This window comes from Vigna radiata, unplaced genomic scaffold (assembly GCF_000741045.1).
Source record: "Vigna radiata var. radiata cultivar VC1973A unplaced genomic scaffold, Vradiata_ver6 scaffold_465, whole genome shotgun sequence".
In the NCBI taxonomy this organism is placed as follows: Eukaryota; Viridiplantae; Streptophyta; class Magnoliopsida; order Fabales; family Fabaceae; genus Vigna; species Vigna radiata.
The window spans coordinates 1-5,000 of NW_014543987.1; the positions used below are offsets into that span (position 1 = coordinate 1).

At 28.0% G+C, this 5,000-nt stretch overlaps 1 non-coding gene across 1 annotated transcript; it reads left to right on the top strand.

The window, feature by feature from the left end:
* The first annotated feature begins 926 nt into the window (after positions 1–926).
* TRNAV-AAC lies at positions 927–1,000 on the top strand. The gene has a single exon. It is a non-coding gene; the product is annotated as a tRNA-Val (tRNA).
* Positions 1,001–5,000: the final 4,000 nt, after the last annotated feature.

The following is a 5,000-nucleotide window of genomic DNA, read 5'->3' on the forward strand; positions in this document are numbered from 1 at the left end:
TAATAATAATAATAATAATAATAATAATAATAATAATAATAATAATAATAATAATAATAATAATAATAATAATAATAATAATAATAATAATTACACATTCTAGACTGATATGTGAAGTCTAACAACAAACTTTAATTTAATATATATTATTTGGAAGGATATAATAACGTCAGTTAAATTTGTTTCAATTTGAAAATCTGGAGAACTAAGCATGCAATTAAAATTTTCTAAAGTCCAAAATTATATATTTACGAAACTATAGAAACTAAAAAAGAATAAAATTTCAAAAAGACATAATTTTTTTTTTCGAGAAACGTTGTAATGGTTTTTGCTATAAATACATATGTTGGGTTCACCAAATATATTTCCCAACCGTTATTTATTACAGCCTTTTATTTTTCAAAAAATAATATTAGTAAATATAATAATTTTTAGAATGCAATGAATTTCCCCCGCTTATCATAAATTCAGTTATATTATAGTGATTTCATGGATTTAGTTTAGTTTTAGATTGACCTATAACTATAAAAATAAATAATTAGTGTTATTATTTAGAGCACATATTTTAACATTCAACTTTACTCATATAAATATAACAATATATAAATTAATATTTTTCTTATTAATTTATTTTATAATATATTTATAAACCATCCACTGTTATTTATTTTTTCTTTTATAGAGAGACAGTAATTATCTTCTTTTTCTTAATTTAAATATTTTATAATAATTTTAAAACACCTTACGTACTATAAATATCGTTTGTGACTGAATAGAATTTTTTCAGGAAAATGAATTGAACTTAATATAGTTTAGTTGCTGCTTCTTTGTTGTTGCAATCTTATATAATTTTCTGTAGTATATAAAACTGTTATTTAAGTAAACATCGCTGTTATATAAAATAAGAGAATTATTGATATCAAAACGGTGTCGTGGTGTAGTTGGTTATCACGTCAGTCTAACACACTGAAGGTCTCCGGTTCGAGTCCGGGCGACGCCATTTTATACTTTTTCTTTATTTTTCTTGATTTAAATAATTAAAAAATGAGTATTATCGAAGTATCCACAATTTTAGAAAATATCTCATTCTTTTATTCATTTTCGCAGGTTTGTTTTTTACTTAGGGAGAAGCTGTGGGAAATAAATATAAATGAAACTTGTATTTTCAAAAATTATCTTTTTATCATCTCGCTTTGTAATAAATATGTGGGTAGCTTTATGGTTGTACATTTACTTAATTTTAATTAACTTATTTATTTAGTAGTTTCGAAAATCACAATTTTCCTTCTGCTTATCTTTATTTCATATCTTTTCCTCACAAATGAATAAACATATTTCCCACTTTATTTCATATATTTTCCTCTCACTTTTCTTATATAAGATGAGACTCTTAATTAATATTTATTTCTTATTTTAGATCCTAATCTAAGTGTTAAATAAAATAAAAATTAATTATGTAGTTAAATTATTTTTTTAAAATGAAAGAATTAGTTAAATAAAAAATTTAAAAATTGTTCACATTTAAATTCTTATGAGAGTTACATTATTAAGAGTGACAAAATATGAACATAGTAGCTAACTTGTGAATATTGTAAGAACCTAGAAAATAGAGTACTAGAGTTAGTAGATGTGTTAAAATAATGAGACCAAATATTTTATTATAAAATAACTTTATAATATAAATAGAATTTTCTAATCTCGTCTCATTACTTTAAGAATACTTTGTCTCTCTAAAACCTTTTCTCTTCGCTCTCTCTCACTTTTCTCGAAGAGTTCTTGATCTCAAGTCATTTGTTCGACGATCAGGAGACATCTATGTGATCCTAGCGTAGAAGGTTATCTCTTCAACCGATCAATTTGTTAATTAGAGCAAGTAAGTCAAAAACCCTTTCTCCTTGGTTTCTAGGGTTTTTGATCATGCATGACGATTCTGTTTTGTATGTATCAAGTAATCTTCTTCCTTGATTCTTGGTTAGTTGGTGATTCTAAGGTTGGTTTCATATCATCAATTGGTAAAAATTGCAGGTCCTAGAAATTCTTTGCACCACAAGTAATCGGCGAAGCGTTTAGAGGATATTGAGCTGTCAAGTTCAGGTAAGGGAAACTAGATAATTGTTTTTAATTGAAATATGTGATGTGAGTTTGGTGGTATATGAGGATTAAACTGTTTAGCTGGAAAATGTTGTTTTGTGTTAGTAATAATTTAAGTAATTGGGTAAAATTCATGCTTTGTATGTTGATGAATGTTGTAAACAGGTGGAATTTGTTGTGTATGTTTAAAATGTTGAAATTGATGTTGATAAACTGAATTGTGCTAATTGAACTGATAAAAGGAAAAATAGTAATATTGGTTGTTGGTTATTTGGTCTAAAATAGAGTTTAAGGTAGTGAAAATGGTTAGTAAACTGATGGGATGAAGTTGGAGTTGTTTATGAACTGGTTTAGGGTCATGTTCAACATTGTAGAGGGTAGAGAATTTAGTTTGGAGTGAGTAGTGGTGTTTGTGTAGAGTTCAACGTAGTTTAGAACTCAAATGGAGGAAGTGAATTAGTGAAAATGTGAGTTAGGGGTTCTGTGTGCAAATGGTCAATTTGAGAAGTTTAGGTATGTCATTTGGGACTTGTTTGAGTCCCTAAGTAGCTTGAAATTGTGCCACAAGTGGTAGAATTCAATTTGAGTCTCTAAGTTGAGTTTTTGGGAGTTTTTGGTTGAGATCTTGTAGCCATTTATTAAAAGAAACGAAGTTTAGAAAGGTTTAGAGACCTTTGGTTGAGTATATGTGAGTGTATAACACAATCTAGGAGAGTTAGAAGTTGGGAAAAATATTTAGAATTGGTAAATTTGATGTAGGTTGCGTAATTCTGCAGATTTGGTGTTGTAGAATTATGCAGACTCGTTGAGCGCAAGTGGATTCGCTTAGCGAGTGGTGGTAGAGATGGGTTGTTTGTCTGAGGACTTTCGCTTAGTGAATGGTATGCGCTGAGCGAACTGTTGAGGTCTGGAAACACTGTCAATTTTATTCGTTTAACAAATGGTATACACTAAGCGAATGGTTGAGGTTTGGGAGCACTATCACTTTTGTTCGCTTAGCGAATGGTATGCACTAAGCGAATGGTTGAGGTCTGGGGGCACTGCCAGTTTTATTTGCTTAGCGGATGATATGCGCTTAGCGATTGGTCCATGATTTAGTTTACTCTTTTCTTATGTGTTCTTGTTTTATTTGAATGATGTGGTGATTTATCTTGGATTATGTATGAGATGTGATTATGATGTTTTGAAACAATGTGCGAGGTATGGATTTCAAGTACCATGTGATAAAGGAATTCCAAGGAGGAATATCCTAAGTTGGTTATGTGGTGTTATGTATTAATGTAGGGGCTCCTGGATTGGGGAATGATCTTGACACTCTCAATAATCTTATTTCATGTAGAGATGAGTGATTATGTCGTGGAGAGTAATAGGAGGTCATAGTCTATGGTCACTGGTTAGGCCAAAGATGTTTTACGGATTAACCTTAGTGTATGGTATTATTGGTGGTGGTTGAAGATATGGTTATGGTTATTATTTCTGAACTAGGTTACTCCACCATACACGGGTGCAGGTTCTCCCATGAGTCCGATATCAATGCATCTATCCGGATAGTAAAAAGGGTTTCAAGTGGAAAGAAACAATTACTGTGTTGTTTGATCCATAGCCTACATGTATGTTGTTATTGTTTTAAATAGTATGTAAAATCTTTTGATACTCTACCTTACCTTTGCTTTTCCGTGGTTTGTCCTTGCTTGTTGTTTCTCTTTTGCGATGATCACCTAAATTGTGTAAACTTAGGGATGCAGTCTTTCAGTTGGCGCAACTGAAGATTGAGAGTGAAGCGAGTAGTATAGGTATTTACTTTTGTTCTTCAGATGAAAATTTTTATCCATCAAATATGCAATTCTTGTTTTATCGCTATTTAAGTAAACTTTCATTTTAATAGTTTTATATTACTAAATTGAGATGTTTTTTTTATGTAAATATTATTATTAATTTTTAATAATTAATAATAATGAATTATTATGATGTTCACATTTAAAAATAATGAAAGTTACTATAAGATTGACTCAAGACATAAATATCATAAGAATGAGATTAAATATTAATTGTGGTTTGATAGTGATGATGCAAAATCTCAACAAATAAATGTTTCTAAAACAAATTTTTAACCGTTTTTATATCTATCTTGACAACGAAATTTTAATTCTAAAAACTTTATAAAATCAATTTATATAATAAAATTTACACTTACCTACTTATATTCTAAAAATAAGTCTTATACTCAATTCATGTTAGTTTAGTTCATTCATAAACTAAACAATTATCTAAAACTGAACACATTATATTATATCGAGAAATAAACTTATTAATATTAACGGAAATACTTTCCATAATTTTTTATTTATACTCAAGCTATTTCTAATAAAAAAAATTCAAATATTTTTAGTTAGCAAGATTTTTTAACTAATAGTGTGAATTTTATTATTAAATTGATAGTTGTACTAGTAAAATATTAATATTCATAAAGTAATTTTTATTTTTTCAAATTATGTCTTTACATTGTACACGGGTAACAACTACATTACATTAATTGCAGTGAATCTGAGAAGGCATGTCGAAAATTTATGAATTTGAAAAATACGTTAGCATGATCGTTAGTTAACTTTGAAACTAAATAAAAAAGAAATGAAGAACATTACTTATATGATTTCCTGGTAGATGACACTTGTAATTATTTATTATGGGTCTTTCCTTTGTCAATTTTTATGTTTCTTAATATATTTCTCCAATTATTTATGTGAAATACATTTTATAAAGATCTTAACGGAAATATGTGACAAAATCATTGTAAAGTTTCATAAATTTTCTTAGACATTCTATAATTCTGATCATTCAGGACTTGAAAAGAAAAGACTTATTATTTTATATATAAAATAAAATAACTTATCTTCTTTAACACATCCATA